Source organism: Monodelphis domestica, chromosome 1 (assembly GCF_027887165.1).
Source record: "Monodelphis domestica isolate mMonDom1 chromosome 1, mMonDom1.pri, whole genome shotgun sequence".
NCBI classification, from domain to species: domain Eukaryota; kingdom Metazoa; phylum Chordata; class Mammalia; order Didelphimorphia; family Didelphidae; genus Monodelphis; species Monodelphis domestica.
In genome coordinates this window covers 452,859,651-452,876,489 of record NC_077227.1, presented here as the reverse complement: position 1 = coordinate 452,876,489, position 16,839 = coordinate 452,859,651, and positions in this window count along the sequence as shown.

Here is a 16,839-nt window from a genome sequence, read left to right as displayed (position 1 = left end):
CTATATTAAACTTCCTAAGCTCTTTTCCCGAACAGAGCTTTTAGGGACCTAGATAGCACCTGAATGAACATTTTAAGAAGAACTTTGGTAGATTGAAGAGTGTTTAGAGAAGAGGGGATGGCATAACAAAGGGAATTATGTCAAAATAGAAGGATCATTTGAAGGAACTGAGCATTTTCTTCCTGGGAAGAGACTTATAAGTGGTCATGAAGAAACATTTGACTTATTCTATATGGCTCAGTCACAACTGAGATCAAGAGAATGATTAATTATAATAATATTTATGATGATTATGAAAGATAGCATTTACATATAGTGCTTTAAGGTTTGCAAAGTATTTAATAGGTACCATCTTGTTTTGTCGTCACAACATCCCTGGGGGAGAAGTGCTATTATTATTTTCATTTTGCAGGTGAGAAAATTGAGGCAATGGCTAAGCAATTTTCCCAGAGTCCATAGTGAGTAAGTATTTGAGGTTGAATTTGAACTCAGATCTTTCTGACTTCCAGTTCAACTCTCTATCCACCAAGGTACTTAGCTGGGGAGGCAGGGTAGAGATTTATATAAAGATGATCTTTGCAACAATCAGAGCTGTCCAACAGAGGCTTAGGCTATCCCTTAAAATGGTGATTTTCTCATAACTAGAAGTGTCCAAGCATAAGATGAATGATCATATACCTATGATGCTCCACAGATGATTCTGGAATTGAGAGTCTAAGGTTCTTTTTAATTCTTAGATTCAATAAGATTGTTCTTGGTGTCACAAATTATTTCTTCAGCAACTATATGAATGAACGTCAACTAGGCACTGAGAAATATCTCTTCTCTAACTTCCAAACCCTTTTTTTCTCTTTTGGATCCTCCCTACCATCCATTATATAATGGACTGTTTATCCTTATTGTAGCAGGCTAAAGCATGGTGATGAATTCGTGGATTTGAATGCCACCTCTTCACAGACTTTACCCCCAATCCATTTTAAAATGTGTGCCTTTGATTAACTGGAAAGCAGGCAAAAAAATGTGAATGGGTGATAACAATGTAGTCCCACTGAAAGTGACAGACTTCCAGTTCTGAAAAACTATATCAGCTATGTCCTCCTTCTTTGAGCCTAAGAAGACATTCCATTCATTCATCAGAACAATGCATGCAGAGCAGCAAAGTAACCAGAGCTTTGACATCCACAGATGATGATGGAGACTGTCTATCAACCCTATTTGAAGGATGCAGCTTCTCAGAAAAATCAGATTAGAACAAAACCCTTCTTTCTCTCTCCTACCCTGGAAGGGGTCTCTATAAGTGTAGCCTTTCTCTAATTTTAATAAAGGTCTAGTTCACTGGGTTATGAAGTTTCCATTCTTTCTGGAGCCTGGCACCTTGAAAAGTGACTTTACTTGGATATCAGGGCCATATAAAAGGTGAAAAAATTCATTATGGGATGAGTATAATAAATATAATTATTATTAGTAGGCTTCCAAAACCTACCTCCTCAGTATTAAGAGAACTACCCAAGAATGGCCTGTGTGAGGATATGAGTAGATATTTATTTTTTAGTAGATATCTATTATATCTATTAATTTGGGCAAATAAGTCTGTTGGTGTTTCACTCATTTTGTTTTTATATCAAATAATTCACATTTAACAAGATATCTCTAATAAGTATAATTTGCTGAGATTTGACTTTTATAATCAAAAACACTTTAAGCCCCAAATACAAGCAGTAATCTATAAATGGGAGTTCCTTTCTCACCAAACACCCTTCTCTTAGCCTTAGTTTCCTTGTTTGCAAAATAAAGGACTAGATAATTAATAGGTTCCCTTTTAGCAAATCTTTGATCATATAGTAACAAAAGGGTAGTCATGTGAGTTGAATGTAGGGAAAACTTTCCCTAGCATGAACCTAGGAGGCAAAATATTATTTATAATCCCCTCTGTATTATATATTGATGATTGGTTGGGGTTCTAACATACCTTAAGATGTTTTCCCATTAGTTTTTCTGTGTTCCTTCTCCTGGCGGCACAAAATAATTCACAGAATCAAAAAATCAGAGAAGTAGGAGAAGCCTTATAGCATGGAATGTCAGAGCTGGAACAGACTATATATATATATATTTATATATATATATATATGTATATATATATATGTATGTATGTATATATAAAGTTAAAGACCCAAGGGACTCTAGAGCAAAGAATGACAGAGCTAGATAGAATCTTGGAACATAGAATGTTAGAGCTAAAAAGGACCCTAGAACAGATAATGTCAGAGCTAAGACATGCCTTTGAAGGGAGAAAATTTAGAACTGGAAGAACCCTTAAAACATAGCTTCTTCAGAACTGCAATGAATATTAGAGATAATCTCATTCCCATTCACCACTGGAAGAGGGCATCTAAGGGAAACTTACATCTTGCATTGTGTTAACAATCCTCTTGCCTCTCAATTCGTGTCAATTTCTTAATCACTTTGCAAGATAAAAAAAAAAAGCCTACAAAGGGTTTTAAGTTATTGCTATTTTGGAATCAGAAGAAAATGATTAGTTGTCCAAATCTATCTCACAAACAAATTAACAGAGTTCCAGCTTTTGGAGCAAAATATGATTCTTGTCGAAAGGATTAAATGCATTAAATCCAGCTCGAATATGCTATGATCATGTTTTTTAGCAAAGCTGCAATAATCAGACATTTACAACTAATAAATCAGTCCTCTAATTCCTCTGCAATGAGGCTTTGAAATATAATCTGTCATTTCGGATTTATAGAATATGACTTTTCATAATTATGATTCACAGACACACATTACTACTTATAATTAAATTCACTTTTTAAAAATCTGAAGCATTTTTTGTGGATTATCTGTCCATATTGTGTCCTAATGGTAAAATTAATGTATAATCTGTTGAATAAATTTGGTTCGTTCTTGGATAGAAAACACACACTCTGCTATTGATCAAAAGCTGGAAAGAGAGATAAGAAGAACAAAATGTATATTATGTATTAGAAAAAGGCTCAAACAAAGCCAGAGCAAACTCAATCACAGTCTCCCCCTTGCAAAAAACGATGGCTTAGCAGCATGAAAGAGGAAATACGAATGTTTGAACTAGTTGAAAAGATACAAAAATATTAAATTATAGACATATTAGAAAGAAGTTAAAGAGTGACTGTTCATGACAATGGAAAAGATTCAATTAATGTCCTTTTCAAATGAGCAGTGAAGGCAGACATTTCAGAGAGAAGGTATATTTGAGTCCCTGGATTGTGATTCCAATGAAAGCTCCCATTTACATAATATTTTAAGATTTTTGCAGCATTTTGACCTAAACAACCCTTTTAAGGAGGTAGTGCAAATATCACTGTCCCCATTTTATAGACGAGAGGACTGAGGCTCAGAAAGATTGAATCAGTCAAGTATTTATTAAATACCATCTATGTGCTAGACACTGTGTTAGGTTCTGGGGATGCAAATACAGAACATTTTAAAATCTCATAAGGATCTGATATTCAAATAAGGGAGGCAATAATTACACACACATATACACACAAAACACATGACATGAATAAATTCACATCTATGAAAACTCTCCAAAGTCAAGTTAATTTGGTAGAGAGGGAGATAGAAGGAGGGTTGGGAAGGATCAGGAAAACCTTCATGCAGAAGATGGTGTGAGTTGAGTCCTAAAGAAGTAAAGTAACTCTGAGCCAGATGTAAGGAACAAGTACATCCTGGGCACATGGGATGGTGAGTACAAAGACCTGGAAATGAAGTGTATTCTAAGAATAGAGAGAAAACTAGTTGGGGTGTATTGAAGAGGGAAGAAGAGGGGATAATTTACAAAAACGCTGGAAAGAGGTTGGAGTAAAAAGTTAAACAGAAAACTTTATATATATGATCTTTGAAATAATATTTGAGTAGTACAGTGATATAGATTCCTGTTGAAGGAAAATTGCTTGGGCAATAGTTTGAAGGATGAACTGGAATGAGAGATTTGAAATAAGGAAGCCAATTAGTAGGCTGTAACAAGGGAACACAGCAGAAAAGAGGAGAGGGGAGGAGAGGAGAGGAGAGGAGAGGAGAGGAGAGGAGAGGAGAGGAGAGGAGAGGAGAGGAGAGGAGAGGAGAGGAGAGGAGAGGAGAGGAGAGGAGAGGAGAGGAGAGGAGAGGAGAGGAGAGGAGAGGAGAGGAGAGGAGGGGAGGGGAGGGGAGGGGAGGGGAGGGGAGGGGAGGGGAGGAGAGGAGAGGGGAGGGGAGGAGAGGAGAGGGGAGGAGAGGAGAGGAGAGGGGAGGAGAGGAGAGGGGAGGGGAGGGGAGGGGAGGAGAGGGGAGGGGAGGAGAGGAGAGGGGAGGAGAGGAGAGGGGAGGAGAGGAGAGGAGAGGAGAGGAGAGGAGAGGAGAGGAGAGGAGAGGAGAGGAGAGGAGAGGAGAGGAGAGGAGAGGAGAGGAGAGGAGAGGAGAGGAGAGGAGAGGAGAGGAGAGGGGAGGAGAGGGGAGGAGAGGGGAGGGGAGGGGAGGGGAGGTCTTGGAGGTTAGGGTGATGTGCTAGATGAGTGAGAAGTGTTTATTTACATGCATAAAATAAAACACTATTAACATTGTTTTAGGGATTGAAGCTAGATAGTGCAGTGACTAGAGTACCAGGCCTAGAATAAAGAAGACTCATTTTCATGAGTTCAAATCTGGCCTCAGACACTTACTAGCTGTGCAAGTCACTTAACCCTATTTGCCTCTATTTCCTCATCTGTCAAATGAACTGGAAAAAGAAATGGCAAACACTTCAGTATCTTGGCCAAGAAAACTCCATATGGAATCATAAAGTCATACAAAACTAAACAACAACACATTAAGGAACACAAAGTGCTTTAGAAACATATCATCCTTGCCATAACGCTGTGAGGTAGGTAGGTACTATTATTACTTCCATTTTACCAATGAGGAAACTGAGACTGAGAGAGACTAAAGGAGTTGTCCAGGCATACAGTCAGTGTCTGAGGCAGAATTTAATTCTAGACCTTTCTGACTTCAGGGCCAGAACTCTACCTATTGTATCACCTGGCTACCAAGAACCAAGACCCAATGAACCAAGAACTAAGAAATAAAAATGTAAAGGAAAGAAGACAAAGAGCAATTTTGTTACTTCATTAAGCACTTTAATGTATTTTCCATATATATTTACATACATATCTGTATGTACACTTCTTTTAAAAAATTATATTTGTGTATATGCCAATTTATAATTTCAGATCAGCTTCCTCTAGTCAAGTCACCCTAGTCTAGTCCTCTACTCAGGGACCTTTCATCAGTATCTCATGTTCCTCCAATGTCTTACCATGGAAAAAATGCCTTGAATGTAATTACATATGTTTACTGCTGTACATGTGAATCACTGTATGTTTGAGTATGCTTGTTCTAAATTTGCTATTATGGTCATTTGACTTTGTTTTATATTACAGTTTAGTCATTTTTCAGACCTGGCTGACTCTTCATGACCCCATTTGAAGTTTTCGTGGCCAAGATACCAGAGTGGTTTGCCATTTCCTTCTCCACTTTATTTGATTGATGAAAAACTGAGGCAAGCAGGGTTAAGTGACTTGTCCTCAGGGTCACTCAGCTAGTATCTGAGCCAGGATTTGAATTCATGATAATTGGTCTGCCTGACTCTGTGACTAGCAGTACCCACTGTGCCACCTAGCTGCCCTATTTTTTTGTATTATGTTCCTGCTACAGCAATTTCTGCATTGTTTTATGTACACAGTAATGCTTACAGTTTAGTCATATTTTGTGTCAGTCTATTGCTATTGTTGCAGCAAGCTAGCTTTGCTTTGGTAGTTAGCCGTGCTTGCTTTTGATTGATTGCTGCACACTATGGGTATGAACATATTTTCAAAATATGCATGTGCTCTGTCCTGTATGGAGTAAGGAGTGTTGTCACTGCAGTATCTGCTCAGATGATGCTTATATAATAGTGCATGCACTGTTAATGCACTTTTATTTCAATTTCAGTGGCACCAAAGTTTGGTTACGTTAGATGACAAGAAAGTCACCCTTGCTGTTTCAAAGCACTGATGTTAATGTTTCTACCTGTAGTTAAAGACTTTGGACTTGCTCAGCCCAGGGGAGAAATGCATCCCTTGGCTTGGGCCAATTGTATGAGACTCTCTCCTCACTGGTGACGATAACACCCTGTGCCTTTGTGAGAGGCAGGCAGTTAACAAGAATGGGAGAGAGGAGAGATCTCTTCAATATCTTTGTGCTCTTCTGGTGTTGAGCTTTGAGAGAAAAAATGGATTATGCCAATTCCACTTCAAATTGTTGAAGGGAGAAAAATGACTTTGAGAAGAAGGTAGAATTTCAATCATGTCCGCATTTTTCTTGCTCCAATAGAGACTTTGGGATATTTCCCCTTTAGTGAGATTTGGGACTTTTTCTCTCTTGGATGAGCTGAGTTATCTTGCTCCCAATGGGAGAGCTCCTTCAATCTGAATTGTCTGGAATATATTCTCATATGGATAGTTTCTCTGATTTCTGTTTTGCTAACAATTTGGATAAATGTATTGTAAAAATTAAAATTAAATCTCATAATTGCTTAAAAATTCTATATAATGAAAATATACAGTTCCTGCTACTAAGGGTTATCTTTCTTGTTCTTCTTTATATATTCTCCTATAGACTCCCATAGCAGATCATTTTTTTTCTCTTATCTATCATGAGTTCATCTTATCCTTCTCTTGAGGCACCTGGTGATACAGTGAGGACTTGGCTTAGAGTTAGGAAGACCTGTGTTCAAATCTGGTCTCAGACCCTTATTAGTTGTGTCACCCTCAAATAATCATTTAACCTCCACCTGCCTCAGTTTCCTCAACTATAAAATGGGGATACTATAATAATAATAATAATAACTGGAGGAGGGGGTCCTGTTGTCACTTCTGCCAAGTACACAAATCCTGGCACAGTCTAGATGCAAGGGGAAGAAACCTGACTAATTAAAATGAAAAACTTCTTCCTTGTATGGTAACTGAACCACATTGCTCACTGCCCCAGTATTGTTGCTATTGCAGTTTATAACTGCAATGAGCATAGAAAGGATTGGTCACAGACTCTAATGATGCTTTTTTTCTAGAATCTATTTCCAGCTCTTTCTATGACCATCTGGGCTTAGACACATGCTCCGAGGCTGTGTGTCTCCCCAGAATGGTCTTCTGAAACAAGATTTCCATCATCTTCTCCCAATAAACATAGCTATCTGTCCCAAAGCCTTGTGGGGGATGTAGTCCAGGGAGTCCGTGCCTATTGAGACAGATGTACAGCTAGTCTCCAATTAGTGTGCATGCTGAATCTTCTGAAGTGGTTGTATTATTCAAAATTGCACTGCAATTTTCACTGGGCTGGAAATAATTACCATAATTTATATAATTATTACTTTGAATAGTACAGTTTGAATACACAAGATCACTTCTCAGGATTCACTATTCATACTAATTGGGACTTACTATACTTTACATAGTCCACTCATGTTAGCAGTTAGGTGGTGCAGTGGATAGTGTCAGACTTGGAGTCAGGAAGACTCATCTTTCTGAGTTCAAATCCAGTATCAGATACTTACTAGCTGTGTGATGCTGGGCAAATCACTCAACCCTGCTTGTCTCAGTTTCCTCATCTATAAAATGATATAATAATTATCTCAACTCACAGAGTAGGTGTGAGAATCATATGAGATAATAGTTATAAAGTGTTCATTTAGCATACTGCTTATAATAAAGTAAGTGCTATATGAATGTTACCTACCATTGTTGTTATGGATGGAAAAAGTGAGACTCAAAAGTGAAATGACTTGACCACAATCACTCAGCCAATAATGGGTTATTGTTGTTCAATCATTTTTTATCTATTATCTTTGGGAGCCTAATTTCCATGAACAAAACTGGGGTGAGTATGCAAAGAGGCAGTTCTGAGGGAAGAAACCCAAGCTATCACCATTCATATTTTTTAAAAAATTCTTCAAATAACTAACAATTAGAGAAATGAAAATTAAAGTAACTCTGAGGTTACACCTTATACCAATCAAAATGACAGAATCAGAGTTTGATTTTTTAACTTTTCCATATGTTCCAAACCTTGAGTAATTTTTCTTTTTTAATTCAAAGGTATCTTATTTTCCCAGTTACATGTAAAAAATAATTTTTCAACATACATTTTCCAAAATTATAAGAACAAACTATCTTCTCTCTCTACCCTTCCCACACTGGGAGATGGTAAGCAACTTGATCTGGACCATACATGTATTATCATTCAAAACACACTTCCATGTTTCTCTTTGTTATAAGAGCACATTCATACAAAACCAAAACCCCAAAATAAAACCATAAATAAACTGTTGTGAAAGACAGCTTCAACGGTTTTTTTTCCTCTGCAGGTAGATAGCATTCCTTGTCCTTGTCCTAAGTTCTTCAGAATTATCCCAGAACATTACTGAGAGTAGCCAAATTTCACAGTTGATCATCATATATTATTGCTATTACTGAGCACAATTTTCTCCTGGTTATGCTTACCATTCTACATCAGTCCACATAGCTCTTTCCAGCTTTTACTGAAATCATCTTGCTTATCGTTTATTCTAGAGCACAATATAATTACATCACCAACATATGCCATAATTTCTTCAGTCATTCTCAATTGATGGGCAGGCCATTTATTTCCAATTCTTTGCCACCACAAAAAGAGCCGCTATAAATATTGTTTAACAAGTCAGTCCTCCCTCTCTTTTTTCTTTGGAATATATGGACCTCTGGGTATAATTCCAAATTGCCCTTAGAAATGTTTGAATAAGTTCACAACTCCACCAATAATGCATTTGTGTCTCAATTTTTCCATGTACCCTTCAACATTTGCCACTTTCCTCTTCTGTATTTTTCTAAGGTTTATTTATAAGGAGCAAAGGAATGTGAAAATTCAGAAATAATATGAGATCTATGATCAAGGACAGGGCTTTGGAAATCAGATAAGAAATTGAGTTAGGGTCAAATAAAAGTGTCAGATTTAGGGTGGTCAATGGGGCTGAATATAAAACTAAAGAAAATATTAGTGTTGAGATCACAGAAAGCTAGAAGCAGTCCTCTTTCAAGAGAAACAAACAACTGTGTTCCTTGTCACCATCCTCAAGAGATTTCATATCTTTGCTATTTTTTGTTCCTACCAATCCTTAGACTAAGTTTTCAGAGGGAACAGACCAGGTATTATAAGACATGGCTTTAGGGCTTTGAAAACAGAACTCAGTTGATACGTCTTAAGGATGCAATACTTCTTAAGAATTCCATACCCTTGGTTCATAGGGTATAAAAAAGAGGGCATAGGATATGGAAAAGGGTATAGAAAAGAGAGATCTTAGGGTTCATCTGATAGAGTTCTGATTCTGCTACCAGAAGTAACCTTAGAGTATAGAACTTAAGAACATAGACACAGGGATAAAGGAAGGCAGCTTGGTGTAGTAGAAAAGGCATTGAACATAGAGTCTCAGGACCTGAATGTGAATCCCAGAACTACTACTTACTTCCTGTGTGACCTAGGACAAGTAATCACCTCTTTGGACCTCAGTTTCTGTGTCTGTAAAATGAAGAGATTGTATTAAATGACCATTAAAGATCTTTCTAATCCTAAAACCATGACCCAGAATTTCTCAGCTAAGTGATCTTGGAGGGGGTAGGGATAGAATATTATAGCTGGAAAGAACTTTAAAAGATCACTTAATCCAATACTCCTGCCTTCGTTTTACAGAGGAGTTTCAGAAAGGGAGAGTGACTTGTTCATGACCTCTGGGGGTCATCTGAGAGACAAAAATGTGAAAACCCACTGAATTACAATTCTGTGAAATTCGGAAGCAGATGTGGCAGTAAGCCATTCCCCTCTTCCCCATCCCTAAGCCCTTGGCCTCCCAGATTTGACCATGGCTAGGGTGAAATGAAGGGGTAGATTCATGGAAAGAGCAGCTGTCCCAAAGAGTAAGAAACAAATCATTTCTGAAAATGTCCCTTATGCACTTTTGTATTTCATTGACATTTTAATTAAGACTGGAGCACTCATGGGGGAGCTCAGCTCTGAAGTTGAAATCACTTTAATATGCTGCCCTAGCCTAATATAAGAGATGAATGGGGACCTAGAGTCCCCATATGTTTTATGGCACTTAGCAATGCTTTTTTACAATGCATTATGATGTTAAGATGTTTTGAGAGTTTCTATTGGCTAAGTGCAGCCATAGCAAATTATAATTTTGCTCAGTGGATTTTGCTTTAAGAAGATTAAAAGGCACCCATGCCTTTTTCAGCCAGCAGCTGGCCACAGTTTGGGGGAAGTTCCTTCATTCTGGAGGGCATCCCTGTACTAGAGAAGGAATTCCCTATGTCAGCTGGCACCTGATGAGAAATAATATTGATCTGGCTGGACAAAAGATATTCTTTACTTTCTAGGGTCATTGGGTAAATCTAGGAGCAAGAGGTTTCAACCTTCCTGGTTATATTCCACCCTAATCCAGCAGCTTCAAGAAGAAAGGCTTAGACTTAGATAACCATAGAAAGTGGCAACCTTTGCCATCCAGAATCTTAGATTTGTGGATGAAAGAAAGGCCCCTGTGGCATCTAATCCATTATCATCATTTTAAAGATGAGGAGACTAAGACCCAAAGAGGGTAAGTGACTTGCCCCAAGGTCCCACTGCTAGAATCTAACATAGGATTGGAACCTATCCTCTTACTCCAAATCTGGTGCCATTTCCACAGAACCACACTCACTTCCTAGAGAGGTCAATGATTTACCCAATATAACATAGCTCATAAAACATTTAAATTGTCTTTACTTCAACAAAGATTTTTGAATTCCCAGTGAGCACAAGGCATTCTGAGATTTAGTCTCCCACCAAAACCTTCACCTTTCTCTATTTTCCAAGATATTACTGATTTTTGAACCCCAATTAGCAGGACTAAATCTCCTGGACCATCCTGGTCTTTGAACTTAGTAAACAAAATTCGAGAGATGTACTATCTTCGATTCTTTTCTATTTGCCACCTTCTTTACTTCTTTGCCATGAGTTTTTGTTGCTTCAGTTTTATGATCTACTTCCATCTTTCCTCTCCACTTTAGCCTTCTGTGCAGTTTGCCCTGCAAGAGTAGCCTTATTTAAATGAGTTTATTTATAAGGAAAAGGAAATTTTTAAAAAATGGTGAGAAATGTGTATTGAGTACTTTAAGTAAATCTGTGCAGCCTCAGACTGAGCAGTATCTAAGTTTTCTGCCTTCTTCAAGACTCTTGAATATAGTCTGCTCCATAATAGTCTAACCCTGAATGGTTGAAAATTATCTTGAAATAGAAAGTCTATAGGTGTTATGTCCGGTTGATTGGTTGTTGTCCTTCATACTCAAGGAGAATCAAAATGCTACCATTGGTACTGTCTTTTTACTTATACATAAATTGGTTTTAAGTGAGGCAAAGCTGCACCAAGTCATTAGCCTTACTCTTTCTTCCAATTAATCGAAGCCCAGTGGCAAAAAAAAAAAAAGTCATGACTGGTGATGATTAGGATGCAGTGGATGACCTTGACTTCTATGATGTCTAACCAAATTCAGAGTGCATCTGCTACCACCTTCATGGTGAAATAGAGAAGGCAAACTGAGGAAACTGTTTCTTGTTGCAATGACTGCTGTACTCTGACTGGCTTGTGACTAGAGAGAGCTGCTAGTGAGGAATCTGAAATTGTGTGGTTGTAATTGAAGTAGGAATGAGAAATGCTGAGGGATGCTAGTACGGGGATGCTGCCACACAGGGGAATTGCTACACAAGGGAATTGCTCTGAGGAATGCTCTGGAGTTTGCCTATTGATCCCTACTGATGGCTGATGGATCAATGTATCTTCCCTAATCTCCTCCTCTCTTTCACTCCCACCCTTCTCCAACCCTCTCCTTCCTGCCTCCCTCACCTCCCAGTTCTTCTTGAAGCCTTTGGCTTCTTCCTCCCCACCCCACCCCTTGAGTAAACTATAAAGATACTATTTTCTTTTCCTTTTTCAAGTAAAGGGGTTTATTGGGATAACAGGATAGGAAACTGAGGTAAGAGGGATGAGGATGCCCCTAATCTAAAATGAGGGAGAATTTGACAGTTTGAGAAAGTAATCCAGTCACAAACTGTGACTCTAAGACAGTTAGAGAGATAGAGGACAACAGCTATTTAAAATCTTCTTTCTTCTTTTTCACAAAGTCAGCAAGGTCTCTCAGCTTAACCCCAGAGAGAAACAAAGTTCAAAATCTCTCCTTCAGCCTGGCGTTCCTCCAACTGTTGGTCAGTCAAAATCTCAGAGAGAGCAGAGGTTTCTCTCTTGGTTAGAAAGCTTCAAAAACAAGCTAGCTCTACAAGGGTCTTTCAGCCAGGTTCAACCTCCAAGTCCCCTCCCCCTGGTCAGCTCAACTGCCTCTCCTGGGAACATTCCATTTGGAAACTCCTTCTTCTTGATTGACAGGCAGGTCCCCAGCCTTGGTTCTTGCATCTTGTCTTGTCCTGAAAAACCTTTCTCTCTTCAAGTCTCTATCACAAGTCTCTTTTATTAGGCAAAAAATGCAACTTGCATTTTTCAATGATACTTACCATAATAATAATTTCATCTATCTATCTTATTAACCCTTTGCTATCTGAAATATACTCTTATACCCCACCCTCCAAATAACAAAATCCTAAAGTCATCTTAGCTGTTCTAGCTATCTAAATGCTAAGCTAAGAATGGGTCATAGGAAAATGGTTTAGGTAGGGGAATTACATAAACATAGTTTTCCATGACAAAACAAGTAACAATTTCCAAATCATCACAACAATTTCACTAACATATTGAACATGCAAAAATTACATAACACTAACAAATGCTAACCTACAATCATAATACAATCTAACTTCTATGCTTCAGAACTTCTATGTCTCTACTTCTACTTCCTTGGACAAATTCACTAGGCTATCACTATTGTTAGTAGTTAGACTATTAATGAACTTACTCTAAAAAGTTAGCTCATTAGTCAATTTGTAAATACATGTGTCCATACAAATTTACATATGTACATCATTCTAAATTTCTGTGCAAGCTCATGCAGAAAAGAAAATCTTTGTCTGTTTGAATTTTCCACAGAAATTTGTCATCAGTGTCTTGTTGTCATGTAACTATGTACGTTGTATACTTACCCAGTCCATGGATATCTTGCTTTGCTATGTAGGATGTGCATGCATATATATATATATATATATGTATATATATGTATATAGTGTTTACATGTATGACACCCTCTCACATATCCTCACTATCCAAAAGTTCCAAGATTTCAAAGTTCCAAAGTCCTTCCATGTCCAGTCATGTTGCCTGTAGAAACTCTTCCATCCTCTCTGGTCAACACATCACTCTTCTGTCTTCCTGTCACTTGATTGAAGACTTGGGTTCTTCAAATCAGGATCCACTGCAATAATCAGGAACCCGGGAACACACAAACAAACCATGAACAATTGTGTGCAAGTTAGGTTTTTTACGTATGTGTGTAAGTAAGAGTAAAAAGTACATTTGCATGGAAGTGAGTTGAAATTTTCATGCATGAAGAATTTATCAATCTTTCTTCATGCATGGGCGTTAGCTTTTGCATTTGTACCTCTTCATGCTTGTAGGTAAGCTTAACTTGTGTTTTTCTTCATGCATGAGGGTAAGCATTATGCATAGGTTTTCAAGACTTTAGTAAGAATAGTGATATTGATTTTTTTTTCTTCATCAAGGAGGTTTATCATATGGTTGCTGCTATTGTTTCTCAGATGTTTACTGTATGTATTTCTTGGAGATAGTTCATTTCGTTTTGCTACTGTTTCAGGCAGAGACTATTTTATATTTTATATTGATTCTTTGTGGCTGCTACTCTTTCAAATGTATTCTTCCTTTTTGGCTCTAACTGGCTGTATTTCTTACTGGAACCATACTATATTCTTCAGCTTTAGCAGTGCTTTTCTATACTTAAATCAATTCAACTTGTGCAGGGCTCTCTTTTCTGTATTTTGATGGCAAGTATTCTCCAGTGCTTTCCTTTGTTCTCAGTAGGCTTACATTCACAAGGATTGATATTGTATTTTTCTTCCTGGGCTATTCATGTTACTCTTCATGACTAAGACTTTTTCTCTTATGTCATCTGTGAGGTTACTGAAACTCTGAAGTAACATCTTCATGGTATATCCTCTCTCTCTTCCTTCCCCCAGTAGAGACTGTTTTAGGGGTGAAGGTTGAAAGATGTGGATAACCTTTTTCTTTCAAGTTTCAATTTACAACTTGCTGTTAAAGTCTTGTAACAACAGATTCAACCAATGGGAATCCATGCTACTCCAGTACTCTAGATGTTTGTGTCTGTCCTAGTTATGAAGTTGAAATTTTGCTACAAGTTTAGGAGTGTTCAAGATGTTGAATTACTTGTTCTTCTTTAGTTGGAATAACTCATTTACTATGCTACCCCAAGACTAGTCTTCATTCACGTAAGTTTTTTTGAGTACTGTGATGCCCTATGGAACTACAACTAATCTTGGTTTCACTGTTACAGCATGAATGGTACTTGTCATATGTTTGCAGTTGGAGAATAGAAGTGAAACTGTGTATCTATGTCTTCTCCTCCAGTTCTTTGATATGTTTCTTAATATTCACCTTCCCATTCAAAAACTGTATCTGAACAAACCATGTAATTCAACTTATCTATAAAATCTTCTTCATTATCAACCCCTAAACTTGCATAAGTTTCTTCTAATGTTATGCAACTTGTTCTGTGCCCAAAGAATAACTCCTCCTCAGTGTCTTGGTAAGAGTTTGTTTGCACTGGTCCCAGGTACTCTATCTTTTCACTAGTATCCCACACCTCCCCTTCTTCGTCTACCTCTTCATTAAGCTTATAAAACTGATAAGGCATTTGTTCTACATCATTTCATCCATTATAATTACACCTTCTGGTATTCCTTCAGATTCAGTGTCTGAATCTGAATCACTGAATCCAATCACTATGTTATTTGGATCTTGCTCAATGCCCTGTAAACACATTAGATGTTGGTAACTCTGGCTTTGTGTTCTGATCTATGTCACCAGCTTCTGTGTTTCTCAAATCAGTTTCATATAGGTTGCTCTCATCTGCCCTTTGCACTGGCAAAGTCTTTTTGTGCTCAGAGTAGATGCCCCCCTTTTTCACTGATGGCTTTGGGGTCTGACAATTACCCTCAACCTAATTTAGTCCAATTGCCAAGACAGTTTACCAGGATGCAGTCACTGTATATGCTTATAGCTTAAGTCACAGGTGAGAGCTAGGCAGTGGGTAGACAAAAAGGGAGGAAAAACAGCCCTGAAAAACCCTCACACCAGAGGTACTAGTTTTCCCTGAACACCCTGTGTGTTACTATGTTAGGTATTAACAATGGGTACAATGGTGGAGGAACACAATTGGGATCATATATTAGAGATAAACTTTAGAGCATCCTTCCATACATGTTATATAAATGCTGGTGCAGAATTATTAGTGATCCTTCTTTTGCTATAATATGTGGGAAAGTAAAGAAGTTAAGAGCCAGCTAGGATGTTTGCAGCAGTGCAGTGGTGGTAGATGGAGTTTTCTCTTCTACATGGTACAGTGGATCTTACTGGATGTGTAACCCTGGGCAAGTCACTTAACTTTTATATGCCTCAGTTTTCTTATCAGTAAAATTGGGATAATAATAGTACCTACCTTTAAGAGTTGTTGTAAGGTTAAAATAAGATAATATTTTATTTTTGTTTGTTTATTTTTAAACCATTATTTTATGTCTTAGTAACAACTCTAAAATAGAAGGGCAAGTACTAGGCAAAGAGGGTTAAGTGATTTGCCAGGGTCACATAGCTAGGAAGTGTCTGAGGCCAGATTTGAGCCCAGTTCTTCCTTACTTCAGGTCTGGAATTGTATCTACTTAGCCACCTAGCTGCCCAAAATAAGATAACTTTGTATAGCACTTTAAAAACCTTTAAAAGCTAGATAAATGCTAATACAGTAGTAATAATAATAATTATTATTGTTTTATTAGTACCTTTGGTGTTGTTTGAAAGTCTGAGTGATATACTTCCAGTAAAGGTAGGCAAGTGCTAATGTGTAGTATTTGTGCTCCCCTGAATGTCTGTGGCCATAAGCAGTCTTTTCTGTTCTGAAGGCAAAGCATTTAATTCATTTAAAGACACAATGTATTTAAGAGTGCCACACAGAATGTATGTATCCTACAGATTAAATCTGAGTTGTTCCTCTGTTAGAATGTAAACTCTGTGAGGGCAGGAATTGTTTCATTTAAATCTGTAAGTTTAGTGTAATTCCTGGCATGTAGGAACTCTTAATTGCTATTTGTTGATTGATTAATTAATTGAAAATCAAATATAACACATGAATTATCTCCTTCCCATGATTGGAAAGACTCCCCCAAAGTGGGCATCTTTGTGACATTAGGTTAATAGGTCTTAACCATAGGGCTTCCTATTGCTCAGCTAAATAACTTCCCACTCCCTCGTACCAAGAAAAAAATCCAGGAAATACAAAACAGGTACAATGTTCTCATTTACTTAGAATGCAGTCTGACACACAGGTCACCCCTAAAGTTCAAGAAAAAAGCCCCCATTCTTTTCAACACTCATTAAACAATTTTGCTGAGAATTATCAATTCTGGCAGGTAGAGGGAGAGGTCAGAAAGTATCAACCCCACCCACATCCTGTTCCATGTACCTCCAAGTAGTGGCTTCAAACACCAATACTTAATTTAATATATATTTATTGTCTAGCCCTTATTGCTCTTCTGCCTTGAAAC